Genomic DNA, 18581 nt, shown 5'->3' with positions numbered 1-18581 from the left:
TTCAGCTTTATTGTAAAGTCTAGGGCATAGGCATTTTTGGCAAGAGTGCATTGGCATCAAAAAGCATCATTCTCTCTCCTCTCCCAAGAGAGGAGAGAGAATGATGGGTATGAGGTGCAGTAAGAGGTAGATGCAATAAATACACCGAAGCAGAGTAACAGAACCAACCTGCATTTTGCAAACTATTCAGGAAACATTGTAATAATTTCAAGTGTGTTTTTGCTTGCAAATATTTGGCTGGAGCTTCTTATCTGAAGAGAGGGCAGCTATTTAAGCTCTTAGAAAAAGCTGGAACAGCTCATACTGCTGCGTAATGGGTGTCGTCACTTGTGCATACATAGGATCAGATGTACCAAGAAATACCCACAGTACCTGAATGTAAACCGATGTGATATCTCAGATCGAATGTCGGTATATAAAAATAAATAAAATATCTTTCTTCCATTTTGTGTTTATGGGAGAATGCTTACTATACCTAGCCCACGTTTTGTTTAACAGCTACGCAACATTTTCACCTGCAGGGGGCTTTAAACATCAGATCTAAATAAGTATGAGAAGATAGACTCTCTAGTGTAAGTTTTACTAAGAAAAAAATATTCATTTAGAGCAATCTACTAGTGTCAACTGCAATCCATGTTACTGTACGTTCTTAAAAAAAAAAAAAAAAGAAAGAAAAAAAAAAACTGTCATAGACTAAAATGAGTCCTGGCTCACCTAACATAAAAAAAAAAATTGTCAGTATTCATCAAGGAGAGCACTTGGAAAGCTCTCCTGAAATGCAGGTGTGAAAATTAAATTCAGCTCAGGCAGAAAAATCACACTTCCAATATCCTCTGTAACAACTGCTAACACTTTCTAGTGAGCAAATACTACGTCTCAATTAAAACAGCTGCATAATCATCCAAGGCAAAACTTGATGGAGGAGTAGAGAAAGCCCTGAGAGCCAGGAGCCTGAGCCGACTGGACCTCGAAGAAGACCTAATAAACTACCGCTGGACAGGGTGGAGTTGCCCTTCCATCACTGCTGAAGGAAAAAGCTCAGGCAGGTCATTTCTAAGACAATAATCCAAACCAGAACAGAAAGAAAATGAAAATTGTTTTCAAGCAAGGAGCAAAGCAATTTGGATCAGAAACATCTGCTTGTGTGCACATCTTACAACTAGCCAACTGCATCGACACAGAACGAAAAGTGGTACTATAGGAGAATGGAAGCTCCACCGAGCTGAGACTGGTTCTTATGTGAGCTGTACAGTGCTGTGTACATCCAGTAGTGTTATAGAAACAAGCAGCAATAGCAATCTATCGCTTTAATTAAAAAAAACACCATGTTGCTTTAAAGTTGGGTTTTCCTCAGTTTATTTGTGCTATTTAATATAAACTTCACATTGATTTTAAAAGATTATTAAATAAAATTCTTTTAGAGCAAGATAGCTACATGGAATGCCTAAAATTGGGATAGGTTTTGGCAAAATACCCAAAACCAAACCATCCAGCTTCCAACAAAAAGTAGGTTCTGACCCAAGGTTGTTTAATCTGTGGCACTTTATGGGTTTCCCTGCACTTCTAAGCAGAGTTGAAAGCTGACCAGCACAGGCACGGGGAAACAGCTGGGCATTGCCCCCCTGGTTTCATTCTGCCAGTAGCTTAGGCAAAAGCTTTTGCCTAATGTCAAGTATATAACTTTTTGCAAATTGTAAATTACTAAAGCACCATTTCCACAGAGGCAGGTAGGGGATAGGGAAAAAAAAAAAAGAATCTTCTCAGAATGTTAGTGTTGTACAATGTTGGCAAAGGAACGCCATAATATCCAAAGCTGGTGAACCTGCAAGACAGCTTTTGCATGAGGGATCTGTGCATATTTCCACATGCATGAAGAGAAAAAAACCCCACAACGTCAAGCAGCCTTTAAATGAACTGTTTCCTAGTATCTTTGTTTTCTGTGGTCAATCTGCCTGGTTAAATAGTTTGCAAATCACATTAATCAATCAGCAGTAACTTGTGTAAACTCTCTGCTCTGAAATCTGTTTAAGTGATATAAGCAAGCAGTACAGAAAATTGCACAAAATTTTAATTGCAGAAGGCTTAAGTGTCATATAGTCTGATATATATATATATATATATATATAATCCTGATTTCTAGAAATGACACAGAGCCCTTGTATAGAAATGCATCATAAGTGTAATCAGATTGTGACTGCATCTGTACACAGAAAAACCCTCTCAGTAAAAAAATACATGGCAATATCACATCTAGAATAACCTCATACTAAATGTAAGAAAAGCTGGACATTTAAAAAAATACAACTAAAAAGTGTAGTCATTTTTCAACAAGCAAAAAACTAACCAGGGACCATAATTCAGACCGCTTCCAGTCAGACGAATTGAGCCTGTAGTGCAGGGAAGGGAAATAAATGACCCCTGCTCCTACATGCCTTTATTTGTCCTTCCAGTTCAATAAAAGGAAAAACCATTGCAAGATATTTAATTTCTGACCAATACCTTCCTCCAGTTTGCCTGCACTTGCCTAATGGACTCCAAAGACTTTGGGAGCCAGTAGCAAATAATGTTGACAACTTCAGGTCCCCCCCAAAAAAAAAGGATGGAGCAGACAGTGCCAGAGAGACCCTTTTAACAAATCCCACAAGCTCTTAATTGTTCTTTAAGCAAGTGAGCCAGTCTAATTAACTGACGAACAGCAGCTAAATTCAGGCATCAGCTAGTTTTCTCACTTACCAACAGAATTCTGGTTGCCATTTAACTTACAGTACAGCATGTGCCAAAACATTTTGAATTTCATTTCAATGACTGATTAGTGAAACATTACTAAGGAACCAGTGATGCACAGTTTTAGGCAATAATTCTCTTTCCCTCGACAACTTTTCTCTCAAACAAAAGGATCCGCTTAATCTTGGCAAAATGCACAAGATCTTTACAATACGTTTGCAAATATTAGTCTTCATCTGTGATGTGTCCTCTCCATTTTAAAGGACCTTGTATAAAACAAGGCAAATATGTTCCATTTGATATTACACAGCAAATTCTACACTAGTGAAAGAGAAAAGGATCACCTGTTCAGATGTGCCTGGCACCTTGGTCCTTCTTCATGCAGTCTCAAAAGCTCATGTACTACATCTATGTTGATCCAATAGATTGTATCCCAGCCTACAAAGATTCCAGGTTTCTCCAGAACCAATGGGCCACTAGAACTCTGCGCTATGATTTGAATCTCGGGTGGACTCTTAGCTTGTTTTTTGTATGCCTTGTGAATGCCAACTCTATAATTAGTATGGCTATTTCTTCAGACTGCTTCCACAGTGTTTAGGAGAAGATGCAAACATTGTTTTTGCAAGTAAATAAAGAATTTCACTGTTAAAACCTCAAGTAATTACCTAAGCAACTAGTTTCAAACATGTTGATGTTATAAAAAAAAAAACAAAAAACCCCCAAAAAACAAAACCTTATTTGTACCCAATTACTATTTTTTTTTATAACTTTTTTTGGGGAGCCAGCACAATACACTGTATTCAGCACACTATTTTGTTTGAAATATTAGCAAAATCCCATGCAATAGCAGACAGTGTGTCACTTGCCAAATCAAATATGCATCATTGGGAAGCCAGTCCTTAAGGAGCACCATAAAGCAAAAGACTGAAGAGCATAATTCTCTGTTTAAGATGGAACAGAAAATGGAAAAACTGTTTAAGTCCCCTCCATCACCCTTTGTTTTTCTGATTTAAATGTTGGTAGACCAGTTTCAATAGAAAACACCCCCCCCCCCCCAATACTTAAAATAGGAAAAAATCAAATAATAGCTTTGAGAGTTTATTTCTATGTAACAATTTTGATTTCTACCATACTTATAACATCTGTAAGTTATGTTCACCTACAGTACAATTCATCCCCTTTTTGAGTATCTGTAACCATGTGTCCAATATAAGGACACATTTTTTCTATTATAAAATGAACTTGTACCAGTCCTACCCACACAATTAAATAGTACAGAAATCAGCCTCTAGCCAGCGCTATGTTTTCTATATAGTAAGAATTTATAGTGAGACTACTACAGGGAAATAGACATCACCAGAAATCTAATATAGTCTTTAAAGCAAATGCATGCGATTGACAAAATGTATTTTTAAAAAAAACCCAGTTCATTTATGAGATCCTATATAAAAAAAATAAAATAAAAGCAGTTCACAGTTTCAAATGCATACTTTGGACATGCACTCGAACATTTCAGAATGATTTACTATCTTAGCTTACATAACATGATTATTGAGGCTATATTGAATCTGGAGATATATTTTACCATTCTGAAAAGGACACTGCTAGAGGCTACTTTGTACAGTTTGAAAAAAAAAAGTCTGGATGAGAAAGAAGAGAAAATCAATATGAATGCTTTCCATTGTAAATCACCACTAAATAAGAATTGGAGAAGCAACCCTCCATAGTCAGATAAAGTCTTTTGGGAAAGAGAAAGCTTGGCTTCTTGGATGTTTCTGGCATAGGGTCTTCAAAAATAAGTGCATATTAACTACCTCATCACCCTAACATCAGTAGATTTTTTTTTTTTTTGCTTAAGGAAAAAAATAGATATAAAAAAGGCGGTCCATTTCTATTTCACTTCCATTAACGATCATGAAATTGAAATGCATGGTTTTTACCCTGTAAGCCAACTTTGCAATATACTGTATTTAACAATAAGCAATAGCTATGTGACTGGATTAAAGAGATTAGCTTGTTAAGAAAGACCAAAGAAAAATACAGAGCTTTTTGACATGTCAAGAATTAGCCTTTTATCTACACAAGTAAAACTATCTAGAAAAAAAAATCCAAGTAGTAAATTCCCATGTGTTATCTATAAAAGCTGAATTCACATCTCTAATTAAAATTCAAGATCTTGCTCATAGCTTCCTCCCCGATGTATTTTATTATCCAATGAAGATTTTTATCTATGTTTACTACTTGTAAACTTTACAAATGACAACGAATTTAAATATATATACATTCATACACATGCACACAACCTTGATATAGATACACATACATATGTTACCGCATAAAATAATTATACACTACATCTTAAAACCCAGCAGTCAATCTGTTCGCTCCTCATACCTACACCTCCAAAAATACATTTTATCTAGAGTCTGTACACCAAGGATACAAATCGGCAGCATGCACAGCTTCAGCATATCCTCTTGTAAAAATAATAATAACAAAAAAAATTCACCCCTGGACTATGTTTCTTTTTATTCCATTTCTTTCACGCTTTTCGTCCCACGCACGAGTCTGGGGTTTTTTGCTGAAGAGAGCACGTTAGTTTATTTCTTTTATTTGCATTTACAAAAAGTTGATGGCTATGCCAAGTTCTCGAGCCTGTGTGCGCTACTAGGGTCTTAGGTTCGGCTTCTTGACGCCAGAAAGGCGTGGGGGGGGGGGGCTCTGTCTCCATACCTTTCCTCCGATGCCCCAGCCTAAAACCCTTTGGAGTTTGCTGGGGCGGGAGAGCCGAAGAGCGAAAACACCCAGATTTGGGGGTGGGGGAGATAAGACTTGGGTAGAGTAAGAACACCCCCCAAAATCCTGGACTGGCAACCGACAAGTCACCTGCCATCTACCTGAGCAGGACACCTGCTGCAGCCACTCGCCCGCCCCCATCCCGAAGTCAGCCCTTACCCTTCGCGTTACCCAGCCTGGGCTCTCTCCGGGCGCTGCCGCCGGGCCAGGGTCCTCGGTGCGCCCCGCGCAGGAGCAAAAGCGGCGGCGAGGGCTGCGGCAGTCGGGCGAGAGCGCGGTCCCCGCCGGCGGCAAGAGGCGCCTATCTGACGGGTCCGGGGGAGGGGCTGCAGGCAGCGGCTTCTCTGCCGCCGCCCCCTGGAGCCTCCTCGGCGCTGCGCAGCCCGGGTCTGAGTGCCGCTCTCCTCGCTCGCCCGCCCGCTCTCTTCTGAGCGTCTGACTGCGCCTGCCTTTTTTTTTTTTTTTCTTTCCTCCTCCTTTTCCACTCTTTCTCGCGGGTCCCATTTATGAAGCTGCTCCTCATCACGTGCTAATCCGATTCCGTCCTGGCACCGGCGCAGTGATGATGAGGAGGGAGCTTTGGAGATTGGGGGGGGGAGCGGTGCCGCACGCACATACACGCGCGCGGCTGCAGCCGGCGGACCCGGGGGGGGGGGGGGGAAGCCCGGAGGACCCCCCACCCCCACCGAGCTCGTGCAGCCCTGACCCGAATGATCGGGGTGGGGGAGGGGAGTTGGACAGGGGAGAACCGCTCTGGGCTAACTCTCGAACAAGGAGGGAGGGAAGAGGGGGCTCCCCTTGGGCACTGTGTGTGTGTGTGTGGGGGTGGCGCGACCTCGCATCATTTCCCCCTCCTGCCTGCTCCCGGCGAACTGAAAAGCAACGAGGCGAGGCACCGCTCCCACCCCAGACAGCGGCCAGCCTGCCCTGGCTTCCAACTTTCGCGGCGTCCTGAGGCTCATTAATCTACTGCCACCGCGGTGGCTTGTCTTATCATTCATTAGTATCCAAGGACAGGATCGGGTGCCTTGCTTCGCGGGATGATTTGGCTGAATGTGTTCTGTGCTCAGCCGCCCCCACCCCTTACCCACACTGACCGCCATGACTGTTAGGTGCCCCCCCCACCCCCCATCTGTCGGATATTGTGAGGTGCAGGTCCAGCCCGGGCCTCTCTGACCATATCCACAGAAAGAGACCAGAGAAAACCTGCCTTACCGCCGCATGAAGGCGAGAGAGAGAGAGAGAGAGGGAGCAACAGGCACCACGCTGTGCAGTGGTTCACACACTGGACCGAATGGAAGCGTTATAAATAAATAAATAAAATGTTTTAATCCCCTGTAGTCACTTATGGGGACAGTTTCCAAGTATGTGGGTGTCTTTTTTTTTTTTTTTTCACCTCAGCGACTACCTGAGTAGCTTCTCTTTGAAACATTAGCTGGCTTAAAGCGTGCACCCGAAAAAGAGCCCGTGTCATATGCTTTGTGCCTGTGGGGCGGGAAGTGAAATAGCACAGAAGACTTTTGAAAATCCCATCTACCTGCGCAGTTTTCCACCGCCCCGCCTTGCGTTCTCCGGTAGGGGCCCTGTCTTTAACCCGCCGACGGGTACCAACAGTGCGGAGGCTGAGTTGTACTTTCAACCAAACAGAGGGAGGGCGATTTTGTAGACAGGTCAGTTTACCTGACTAAATGGCTACTTATTTACCAAGGTAACTGGCTTTGAAAAAAAAAGTGTCCGCCACAAGGGACAAACCCATCTGAGCAGCTCTCCACCAGAGAAACACATTTACTGCCATCCTTACTATCCTGTCTGGTTTCTCCATCCCCCTTTTCAGATTAATTTTCCTTCTTCTAAGCAGCCTGGTGTAAACCCTTGCAATTTACTTGGATGCTCTTCATCATTAGACATTGTGTTCCTTGAGGGAATAAGGAAACACGTCCATCAATTGGTTCCCATATAAATTTACATGTGACATGTGCGCATATCAAACCATAATTACTTGTCTATTTCAGTATCACTTTGGCTCATTAGAAAGTAAATCTAGGTGGATGAAAGAGCGTATTGGAATTGTTCATATGTTTATTATTTTTATTATTTTTTAAATCTTTGCTGCAAGATAAATCTGAAATTGGATGGCAGCAGGGAGGAAATGCAATTCTATTTTCTCTCTGGGTTTAAGTGTCCTTTTGACTTTCTGAATTTAAGATGGAAAACAAATATGATCTGAATGTACTTTCACATCAGGTTACAGAGGTGAAGTTGTATTATTCTCTCTGCCAGAATGGTCTATTCATAGACCAATAAGCAATTAATAACCTAGCAGCATGTCTCTATCGCTCCAGATGCTTCTTGCTTCTTTAAAAAATAGTGGATTATAGGTCATTACAAAAAATTCATGAGTATGTATATATATGTATGTATATGTGTATATATATATATATATATATATATATATATATATACACATATACATACAAACACACACACACACTAGTAAGTAACATTACTCTCTAAAACTGGAATGAATTATTATATTTGGCATGATATGTAGGGGTGCAGCAAGTTACTGGATCTCAAGAAAGTCACTGATGAGAAACATGCCAATTCAATTAAACATTTTAATAACAATATCTGAATGTATGTGTTATTGTTCAATATGTTTCATTAATTTGATGACAAGATTAAATCAACCATCAAAATTAGATGACAAAATCAAACGAGGGTATGAAAGGAAGTGGCTTCCATCAACTTCTTCAACTGTTTAATCCGAGAAGATGAGCTCTAGACCAAGAAGATGGCCTGCAAGAAAAAGATACTGTCCAATGATTCAGGTTGAACCTGCCCACTGAAAATGAGCAGCAGCATAGAAATTCAAGTGTTTTCCCAGCTAGATGCCATCCTGAGGAGGATGCACCAGCCCTGTTCTCTGTTCATGAAATGAACCAACGCTGGGATGCTCTTCACTTTGCAGGAGAAAAGGTTGGTGGCAACCTCACGACGTGCTGCCAGAATGGTAAAATGACACTGGATTCCAGCCATAGACTAAAGGCTGTTTCACGGTGGAGCATGCATAGTGATCAAGCATCCCTGGATGTGTTGGCCATTACAGGAGCTACTGCTGGTGACAGTCTTTATTCCCCACATACATTTACTTAGCACCAAGTGACACTGCACTAACTTTCATGTCGAAGCATCACTAGTCGTCAGTCTCTGTAACTTGCAATGACCATCAGCAAAGCCAGGCACAAAACTTTAATTGAATCTGGCCATATCTTTCCTGCTCCTCTTTTTAGCTCTGGTCAGCTTTATGTTGTGTTTCCCAGAGTCCAGCCCTAATTCGATGTCAAAAGTGTGAGCTGCAGAAATGGATTGTCAAGGGCACATTGGATCTAATTACAATATATATATATATATACTTATTTCAAAAATGTATATTCCACTTTCATCCATAGTTCGAGATGGGATCTAAAATAACAAGCATAAAATCAAATAACACAAAAACAAGAGTCCCCATCGTACCACATATAAAACACCACCAGAATTGTAAGTTACTGAAATCAGCATGCTTCCAAGCCAAACAGGTCATCAGTAAAGCAGCTCTAACTCTCCAGAATATAACTTCAGCACTCAAACTGTAAGAGATAAAGGCTAGAATATCAAAAAAACATGTAGAAGGCTGACTCTGCCATACTCAATTGTCTGTATATGGCTCCAGGATACACAACTCAACATATTAATTGGCCAATTCAAAAGCCAGCTTGAATGAGAAGGCTTTTAGTGACTTTTTAAATGACTGCAGAATAGTATGCAGCTGCTCAAGTTAAGAACAGAGGTCCTATCATGTGTTTCAGCAAAGTGAGCAGACCACGGGGAAGCCGGGAGGGTACTACACACATATATGGTAATATATTAGGGATGTGAATCGTTTTTTGACGATTTAAAACAATCGTCAGATATATTTTAAATCATCAAAAATCGTTAGAGCCGCGATACAATAACAATTCCCCCGATTTATCGTCAAAAAATCGTAAATCGGGGGAGGGCAGGAAAACCGGCACCCTAAAACCCACCCCGACCCTTTAAAATAAATCCCCCACCTTCCCGAAGCCCCCCAAAATGTTTTAAATTACCTGGGGTCCTGGGGGGGGGGGGTCCCGGCACGATCTCCTGCTCTCGGGCCACGGCTGCGTTAAAAGAAATGGCACCGGTGGCCCTTTGCCCTTACCATATGACAGGGCAAAGGTAGCGCCGGCGCCATTTTGGTTCCTGTCACCCGACGTCACGAGTGCAGGAGATCGCTCCCGGACCCCCGCTGGACCCCCAGGGACTTTTGGCCAGCTTGGGGGGGCCTCCTGACCCCCACAAGACTTGCCAAAAGTCCAGCGGGGGTCCGGGAGCGACCTCCTGCACGCGGGCCGTATTGCCAATATTCAAAATGGCGCCGGCGCTACTTTTGCCCTCACCATGTCGACATAGTGAGGGCAAAAGTAGCGCCACTATGTCGACATAGTGAGGGCAAAAGTAGCGCCGGCGCCATTTTGAATATTGGCAATACAGCCCGCGTGCAGGAGGTCGCTCCCGGACCCCCGCTGGACTTTTGGCAAGTCTTGTGGGGGTCGGGAGGCCCCCCAAGCTGGCCAAAAGTCCCTGGGGGTCCAGCGGGGGTCCGGGAGCGATCTCCTGCACTCGTGACGTCGGGTGACAGGAACCAAAATGGCGCCGGCGCTACCTTTGCCCTGTCATATGGTAAGGGCAAAGGGCCACCGGCGCCATTTCTATTAACGCAGCCGTGGCCCAAGAGCGGGAGATCACGCTGGGACTCCCCCCCCCCCCCCACTGGACCCCAGGTAATTTAAAACATTTTGGGGGGCTTCAGGAGGGTGGGGGATTTATTTTAAAGGGTCGGGGTGGGTTTTAGGGTGCCGGTTTTCCCGCCCTCCCCCGATTTACGATTTTTTACGATTAAAAAAAAACAAAAACCATGACGATCAGATTTCCCTCCCCCCCCCCAGCCAAAATCGATCGTTAAGACGATCGATCACCCGATTCACATCCCTAATATATATATATAGTATTAGATGCAGTTTGCCTTTGGCTTTCCATTTCTGCTCCTTCCACCTTTACATCACACCAGGGATGGTCTCTATGAGGCCAATTTTCAAAGGATTTAGGCTCCTAACCTTAGGAGTTAGGCTCCTAAATAAGCCCTTTTGAAAATTTACTAGGGCTGAGTTCCTAAATTTAGGATTTTAGCTTCACTAGGCTCTGAATTTAGGATCCTAAAATGTGGTTAGCTACGGAGGTGGGGTTAGGGTGGGGAAACAAAGTTAGGAGCTTAGCCCTGATTTTCAGCCTAATTTAGGAGCTTAAATCTAGGAAAATGAGCAGCAAGTTAAAGGGTTTCTTTACCATATGCCTTTTGTTTATTTTTGCAAAAGTAATTAACTGTGTTTTTATAACATTTTCTCCCATAAAAAAAAAAAATATATATATATTTATATATATTTATATATATATCCACCACTTTGGAGCCATACATCAGTATATAGTGCAAAGCCTGCAATATAATAAGCCCTAGAGACCAAAAGAGCTAAAAGCATACTCTTTATAAGAAAGAAGAGACGAGAGAGAAGATAAAAATATTGAAATATTTCACAGGCTTCAATAAAGTAGCAGAAGAGAGCATTTCCCATAAAATGCAAACCTCAAGGACAAGGGGGCACTGTGTGAGGCTGAAAAGAATGTGGAAAAAATATGTTTGTACCTGTGCAACGTTCTTGGTCTGACCAATGCTTTCTTTTAAAACTTCTAGAAGTGCCATGAGGAATGCATCAGCAAATGTGCAGTTTTCACGGGTGGGCACTGTGGTCTTCTGTTGGAACCTTCAGGCCAACCCCCTCCCCCCCCCAAAAAAAAAAAACAAAACAAAAAAACCACACACACAAGGTTGACTGGCATGCAAACCATGGCCTTTCCAGCAGTTTGTAAATTATTGACTGAGCTGGGGATACCGATAGTGTTAAAATAAAACAATATTTTGAATACTGCTTCTTACTGAACCCCCATCTCTCTTCCTTATTTTCAAAGGCAAAAAAGGAACTATTTGTAGAGAGAGAGAGAGACTTCACTGCTTGTAGATGATACACGGTCAAGGGTTAATTTAACAAAGTTCGTAACTTCTAAAACTTTGTGGTCCACAGACACTATGTTTGATGAACAACAAAATGTGTTTCCTGCCTCAACAAAATACCTACAGTGTCTGAATGTAATCCGCTTTGAAGTATCAAACAATGGAATAGAAAAAAAAAATAATAATGGAGATGATGCAGGGCTTTTATGTAACCCATGCTCTGGATTATGAAATGCATTCTTCTCCTACGTGTCAGTGGGTCCTCGCTGCCTTCCACCCTGCTACCCAGCCAAGTGTGATCCTCCTGTCCTCGTTGAATTCTGTCTTCCCGTCTTCATGCCTTTCCGGTACACGTCTCCTCAGTGCACTGCATTTTAAATCGCTTTGAGCCATGTGCAAGGGCGATTCACAAATCAAATAAACAACTCAACAATACATAATGCACCTCTGGGACGGGAGTGAAAGATACACAACGAGTACATTCGGCATCCTATGCCGAAACACAGAGAAAAGGGAATGGACAAAGAATGAATGGCCATTCTTCTCATTAAAGCATGTCCTTTTCCACATTGTTAAATAGTTCATGCTTGTAACTTTAAAGTAATCAATGAGGATTTTTTCTATAAATATTATATTACATATTTCAGTGCATTAAGCATAGCATAGCATTACTCTCTTCACTGACAAGGGTAAGCGTGAACACTAAGATTTGATTTGATTTCATTCATTTGATTTGTTTTCCGCTTTTTGATAATTCAAAGTGGATTGCATTCAGGTACAGTAGGTACGGTGCTTTGTTTTAGTGTTTTTTTGACCCTCTCACTCACCCCAACTCCCACCCATCCCTAAGCTCATTCTTAGATTTATAAACTCTTATTCCATATTAGAGGCTGAGACATTTTCACCTCAAAAATCAATCAGGGATTTATCTAAACCAGGGAATGAACTAGCCCTTATCAATTAGATGGCCAAAATATATTTGTGTTTTTATGTAAAAACAATTTGGAGGCCAAAAAAATGTATTTATTCTTCAAGTATATCCAGACAAAGATTATATCAATATCTTCAGCACAATACGGGGTTTGAATTAGTGCATATGTAACCCCACTCTGGTGTGCCTGTCCTGCACGGGTGGGGCTATAAGAGAATTCATAAACTCTTTGGGGCAGGGACTCTGGCTAGCTCTTTTCCCAGGGTGTGGATCCTTTTGGTTGACGAGGGAAGGCTTACTTTCAGGGCACAGTGCAGAGGTGACGTCCTCCTTCCTGAAATATCCCTGACAGAGGGGGTAATCTCTTCTCTGTGTGCTATGTGCCAAAAAACCAGGCAGGTCGCCCACAATAAAACTTTACTGTTCAGAAGGTAGGTGAGTAACGACACAATAAATATGACTGCAGCACTACAGACTCTTTCTTTGGCTACAGTCTTTATCCTCTTGTCTGTGCAGGAATCTTTCAAACGGGCAAGGGATCCACCCACCCCTCCTGGATTAGGTAAAGCGGTGGTCCCAGTGGGCAGGGTATCCCTAAATTGGGCAGAAGCCCCTTTCAAAGATGGCCAACAATCCTATCCATGCATAGAGAGTCCAAACCTCTCGCTCTAGAGGATGAAGACTCCAGACGGGTGTCTTCCAAGATGTAAGTAGGTTCTTACTTGCGGTTGGTAGATCGATCCTTTTGATACGATAGGGATCCTTCATGGAAGGGATCCGAGATGGGACTGCAGCTTTACAAGTCCTCAGGTGGGTAGGAAGAGGGGCAGAAAAACATTTCCTCCCAGATGTTCATAAAACAATTTCTTCTGTCCCCCTTAAAGGAAATAACACCCCGGAGAAACCCCTTGCAGCTGGTCACCACCTCGGAGGGCAGGCCTTCCCTCTTCATGGCTGCCCCAAACACAGGGCTCCCCATTCCCTGAACCCAGGAAAAGGATGTCCAGCAAAGCTCCTACCATGTAAAAGTCCAAAACTCCAAAACATTCCCAGGACAACCACCCTGCACCTTGGGAGAGGAGTACAGCAGTGGAGCCCTCGACCCGTCCCCGAAGGATCCCAGGAAGGATGGAGCCCAGGTCCCCAGGCTGGCCAAAAATACAACTGAGGAAAACAATATCCAACCTTCCTCCAGAGCTGTAACTTATACAGGTGGGGAGGGTCCATCCCAGCACCCTCAATGTACTGCATGCATACTCCCCTAAGTATTTTATTCACTAATTGCACTAATGGCATATCCCAGGTAACTGAAAATGGCTCTCGGTTACACATATATTTTGTAGATACCCGGTCACCTTTTCTTATGATCCCTCTATAATTGGAGCAAATATTTGAAACTGTAGTTCCTTCCAGTATTATTGCTGACTCAGCTCTACACAAGCATTATCAAGGTCCCACCTGAAATGCGGGTATGGACAAAGTTATTGTCATTTCGAAACCTGGTAAAGACCTTACGCTGACATAATGAGTGCCATGCTGGATCAGGCCAGCAGCCTGGACCCAGCATCCTGTTTCTAGCCATGGCAAAGTCTGGGTCGCCATTCAGTACCCAGAAAATTCCAGTATGGCAGTCTGTTTCATGCTGATCTCCCCATGAAGGAAGAGCTGGAGAAACCAAAATCTATCTGCCTAATAATCATTTATGGACCAGTCCTCCAGGCCAGATACTTGTCCAGACCTTCAGTTATGCCACTAGCCTTAACCACACCCTCTGGCAGCAAGTTCCATAGCGTGACTGTGCGCTGCCTGTAAAAAATACTTTCTTAAATTTGCTATAAATCTGCTACCTCTTAGCATTAGGGCACGTCCCCTACTCCTAGCAGTGTAGGTAACCATCCTCTCTTAACCTGTTCCATGCCATATCCTCGCTAAGTTCTCTCATTCCCATACGGAAGACCCTAACCTGTTTAGCCTCTCTTTATAAGGGAGCCAATTAATTTCCTTAGTCATTTTTGTTGCCTTTTCCTGTACTTGTTTAGTGCTGCTATATATATATGAGATGGGGTGACCAGAACCGTACGCAGTTCTCAAGACGTGGCCACATCATGGATCAACAATTTTTAATATTGCAATTAGTTTGGGGGGGGGGGGGGATGGGTAGAGGGGAGCGGGTGGGCGAGAAAAAATAATTATAAAAGGGAAAGATTACTCAGCCGTTCCTAGAATCTTGTCTAGTTTCTGCAGTTACTACCTATGGCAGGATGTGCTATTGTTCAGATGCTGTTGTCAGAAGAAAAAGAACAGAGACTCTCAAGCTGCATTATGACTGTGCAGGACTGTAACAAGACAGTCTCAGGAGTAATCTTAGGAAATATTTCTTTACAGAGAGGGTGGTGGATGCACAGAACAATCTCTCGGTGGAGGTGGTGGAGACAAAAACAGTATTTGAATTCAAGAAAGCATGGGGTAAACACAGGGGATCTCCGAGGGAGTGATGTGAATTGTAAAGCTAAATGAGCTTGGCAGATGGGAAGGCTGGATAGTCCATGCGGTCTTTTTCTACCGTCATGTTTTTATGTTTCTGGTTGCTGGCCCCAGGGACAAGCAGTATATGTCCGAGACCAGATTAGGATTTCCCACAATCCTGTTGAAGCTGGCCATGGCGAAAGTAGGATTTCAGCTGCCTAAGGCCGTCTGAAGGCATCCCCCTAATTAGGGAGCAGCACCTGCAGGATAAAAGCCTGCTTTTCTGTCTAAGAGAAATACTGCCGCGCACGCAGTCCTGCAGTGGAGGCTCTGCAATCAGAGTGAAAAAGATTTTCCTCGTGGTAAACTTACTGTTCCTTTTGTTTACTCTCTAAAGCTGAAGTTAAGCTGTTTTTTTGTTGTCTGGGGTTTTTCTTTTTTTTTTTTTCCTGCTTCTGTTTAGCTGGAACTGCCAAAATAAACAAGAGTTTTGAACTGTTCCCTGATGTGGCTGAGGCATCATGCTATATTACCTACTCTAGTCTCCCACAAGCATTCACTACCACCCACTCTTTTTCCCGTGAAAACAAAGTCAAAACAATAAGACATCCTTACATAAATTACATTTTCTCTGGCTAGATAAATAACATTTTGGGGAATATCTCTTAACACAATTTTCTCACATAGAGTCAGGGCTGGTGGAAGGATATAAGGTCCTCTAGGTGAACCATGTGACTTGTGCCCCCCAACCCTTTACCTCTCTTTACCTCCCTCCCCTCCCCCTCACACAATTAACGTTTGCAAATTGATAATGTGCATTAGTATGGATGAAACAATTCTGTGTTTAAATTAACAGATTTAATTTAAATGAAAAAGGAAAATATGACACTGATTGTATCATAATAACGCAGTGGAAGATGGCAGAGAAAGACTGATTGCATAGTTATTCGGTCCACATTACTAAGGATCTATCCTAGCTACTACAGAGCTTTCACTGCTTATAGGGTATTGCTGCTTACTCACCTGTTTATGTTGTCTTCCTCTTTGATTCCCAGGCAAATGAGCATACAAGTTCCCACACCCTATCCAGGACCCATCAGCTCCCCAGTCCTTACCCATCATCTCACCTCCAAGCCCTGCAATAATCCAAGCAGCCAACAAAACCAGCAAAGCTGTTGTCCAAATATTTGGCTACCGAGGTTTCTGTGGCCTTGCTGAATGGTAACTGATCACGACCAACCTGCTGGTACTGATCCAGTTGCTTTCCACAGAGTGGTAGCCTATAGGTATCAGCCTGTCTATCTCATGACCTGTGGTATTGATAGCTCATGTTTCCTTTGTCTGCCCCTTGTTTTCTCCATATTGCTTTTCTAGACAGTACCTGGCTACCATCAGCTTGCTGGCACTGATCTAGCTGGTTTCTGTAGAATTGTGCCCTGCTGGTGCCAACCTGGCTGCCCCATGGCCTGCTATATCACTAGTTTTACTCAGTCTCTCAACCCTGTTCCAATCACTGCCATCTGTATCTTACCCAACCATGTCCAAATTGCATTACAAGTGTTGGCCTCCCCAGTCTCTGCTGTAGGCTATCTTAGCTTTGTTGTCTTTTTCTTTCATTTTTATAATCCCATACTTAATTCAACATCTAGGCCCTCTTTCATTTCTTATCACCAAGTTTTTTAACACCCATATAATCACCAAAACTAGTAAAGCCATTGTGCCCTCCCCATTCTCACTGATGATTGGATGTAAGGCTAGGGCTTGACAAGGAACAAGACATGGTTCAAAGGCACAACTGTCAGATTGCTAGCCACAGGATATGAAAACTCAGGTATCTCTCATTCAATGCAAGTCTTATGCAAAACATAACAGGCAATGGGTTTCTTCATCTTCATTAACATAGATATAGTATATAACAGTACTCACAGTCCAATCAGGGTTACTTTGTAGGTACCTAGGTTCAGACAAGGTTATTTCAGATAAGGTTACTTCATAGGTACTTAGACAAGATTACTTCAGACAAGGTTATTTGACAGGTACGCAAGTTCAGAGACGGTTATTCCTCAGATACTCAGTCAGATAAGATTACCTCAGACAAGGTTACTAAATAGGCATTGAGGTTCAGACAAGGTTACTTCATAGGCTCTTGGTTCAGACAAGGTTACAAATCTTTGGGACCCAGGATCCACAGCACAGAGTATAGCTTTCAAGTCCTCGAGTTGCTGGGACCTCTGGCATATATCCCCAGTGATTCCTTATGAATCCCTGAGGATCAATCCTAGTTTTTGGGGTTGGGGTTTCAGGTCTGGGCTGGAAGCAACTATGCACCCTTCTCCACTTGCTTGGCTGCAAAAGCAAAGACCCACCCTGCAGCCCATGGGGAGAGAACAAGCCCTCAAACTGGGCAGACCCCAGTTAAAGACCAGGTTTGGCTTTTTTTCCCCTTACATAACCGGTTTGTGCAAATATTGCCTCCATAACATGAGAAGCAGTAATAATGGAAGAATGTGGTCCTAGTTTTGGGTGATGCACTTCTGCAACTCCTGCCTTTTGCTGTGGTATAATCTGTTGAAGGCTAAATGCCAGATGAGACCAATAGTTGAAGGAACCATAAGGAAAGAGAGTCTGAAGAAAAAGTCCAAAAGGGCATGAAACCATTAAAGATAACTGGGTAAGGTCTGCATAAAACATCAGATTCCCAGGGCAAGAGCAAGAGTCAGCAAGTACTGAAAAGGAAAATAATTTGAAAAGAGCCTCAAAAACAATTTTAGCAGAGAAGGAACCACACAAAGGTACCAAGAGTGACTTGGAGCAGTAGCAGCAGTGACGCTGGAGATTAAAATCAGAAATAATATGGTGCAGAGCAATGTAGCATGAAGAATGGCAACAAGTCTCCAAGATGTAGAGTGAACTGAGGCAGGAAGAAAAATGGAATCATAAGCTCAAGGAACCAAGAGGGGCAAAGCAGTACCAGAAGTGGCATGAAGGGCCCAAAGGTCCATGAGTGATGCAGCAAATGTTCAAAGTATCAGTTTGCTAGGGCAAGACCAAGAGTTGGCAAGTATGATAAGGAACAGCCTCAGGAGAGGCAAAACCACCCAAAGGATGGCTTGGGGCTGCAGCAGAAGTAGTGGCATTGGATATTAAAATCACAAATGATAGGTGCAGAGCAGTGCAGGAAGAAGAATGGCATTTCTTAGCAAGCAGATAGAATGCTTGTGTTATGTTTTTGTAAGAATGTGAACCCTGGGCTGAGATGAGAGGTGTCTCCGCCCACAGGGAGGAGCCCTGTGAGCCTCACCATCAGCAGGCGTAGCCTCAGTGGCGTGGGGCACAGCTAGAAGTAGAGACTTTATTATGAAGGAAAGAAAACAGTAATGTCCACAGAGCAGGAGATGTAATAGGATAGTCCGGAGCAATGGGGAATACCCAGAGCGAGACCACAGATGAGAAGATCCGGTAATGACTCGCGGAGTGGTGTACGCCGGGGATCCCCTCTGACGAGTGTAGGCACCTCAGGATTACAGATACGGT

The 18581-nt window shown here is 43.0% G+C and overlaps 1 protein-coding gene across 2 annotated transcripts in view; it reads right to left on the bottom strand.

Moving 5' to 3' along the window:
* The window catches only part of CNR1 (cannabinoid receptor 1), a 129164-nt gene extending 123191 nt beyond the window's left edge, over positions 1-5973 (bottom strand). For both annotated transcript variants that reach the window (XR_003855625.1, XM_029595428.1), the window contains exon 1: positions 5680-5973. The gene's annotated coding sequence lies outside the window, so the exon portion shown is untranslated. The remainder of the gene's footprint in view (positions 1-5679) is intronic.
* Positions 5974-18581: the final 12608 nt, after the last annotated feature.

The sequence above is a fragment of the Rhinatrema bivittatum genome, chromosome 3 (assembly GCF_901001135.1).
Source record: "Rhinatrema bivittatum chromosome 3, aRhiBiv1.1, whole genome shotgun sequence".
Lineage (NCBI taxonomy): Eukaryota > Metazoa > Chordata > Amphibia > Gymnophiona > Rhinatrematidae > Rhinatrema > Rhinatrema bivittatum.
This window is presented reverse-complemented; position numbering and strand designations above follow the sequence as displayed.